Below are 1,101 nucleotides of genomic sequence, written 5' to 3'. Positions count from 1 at the left end.
ATGACAAAGAACAACTAAAGAATTTCATGATGACAAAGCCTACTTAACACAGGCTACTGAAAGATGTTCTAGAGAGGCAACAAAAATGATCAGAGCTCCACAAATGAGATCAGAAGGAACCAAATAAATAGGGCAAGCAATTAAAAAGAGGAGAAAAAGGAGTAAACGACAACAGCTAAGTAACATGTCAAACATAAGTCAATACATCTAAACTCTAACCACCAATGTAAATGCACTAATTTCGCCAATTAAGAGAAGTAGCCTTGCACAGTGGATTAGGAAACAAAATCCAACAATATGCTGTATACAAGAAACACATTTAACTCATAAAGACATTCATAGGCTGAAAGTCAAAGGATAGAAAACAATAATGCACGCAACAGCACCTCAGAAAACAGCAGGAGTAGCAATCCTATACTCAGACACTATCAACTTCAAACCAAGAGAGATCAAGCAAAATAAAGAAGTCCACTATCTACTGTTTAGGGGTAAAATGCAAAAGGAAGAGATAACACTCATAAATATGTATGCACCAAACATCGGAGCACACAACTATATAAAGTAAATCTTAATAGACATGAAAAATCTAATATCCAATACCACAGTCTTAACAGGAGAAGTAAACAACCGCTTATCAACAAAAGTAAGGTCAACCAGACAAAAAATTAGAAAAGAAATAACAAAAATGAAAAGGAGCTTGAAACAAATGAATTTGGTGGACATATACAGAGTGTTCCACCCAAACACAGCTGAATACACATTTTTCTCAGCTGCACATGGGTTATTATATAAAATAGACCACACACTGGTCCATAGGTCATGCTTCAGTATATGTAAGAAAAGAGAAATTATCCTATGCACATTGTCTGACCACAGTGCAATGAAACTGGAAATAAATGACAAAAGAAACAAAAAAAAACCCTAAATATACGGAAATTAAATGATACCCTACTCAGGAACCAATGGGTCACAGATGAAATTAAACAAGAAATTCAACAATATCTACAATTCAGTGAACATAAGGGAATTTATGGGATAAGATGAAAGCAGTTCTCAGAGGGAAATTCATAGCAGTGAACTCACGCATTAGGAAAACAGAAT

General features: G+C 34.8%; 1 protein-coding gene across 1 annotated transcript in view; it reads right to left on the bottom strand.

Annotated features, from left to right (window-relative positions):
- Positions 1–1,101, bottom strand: part of LOC101592169 (E3 ubiquitin-protein ligase RLIM-like) — a 46,592-nt gene that overhangs the window by 17,750 nt on the left and 27,741 nt on the right. The gene's annotated exons all lie outside the window — the stretch shown is intronic.

This window comes from Octodon degus, unplaced genomic scaffold, assembly GCF_000260255.1.
Source record: "Octodon degus isolate 3935 unplaced genomic scaffold, OctDeg1.0 scaffold00401, whole genome shotgun sequence".
Classification (NCBI taxonomy): Eukaryota; Metazoa; Chordata; class Mammalia; order Rodentia; family Octodontidae; genus Octodon; species Octodon degus.
This window is presented reverse-complemented; position numbering and strand designations above follow the sequence as displayed.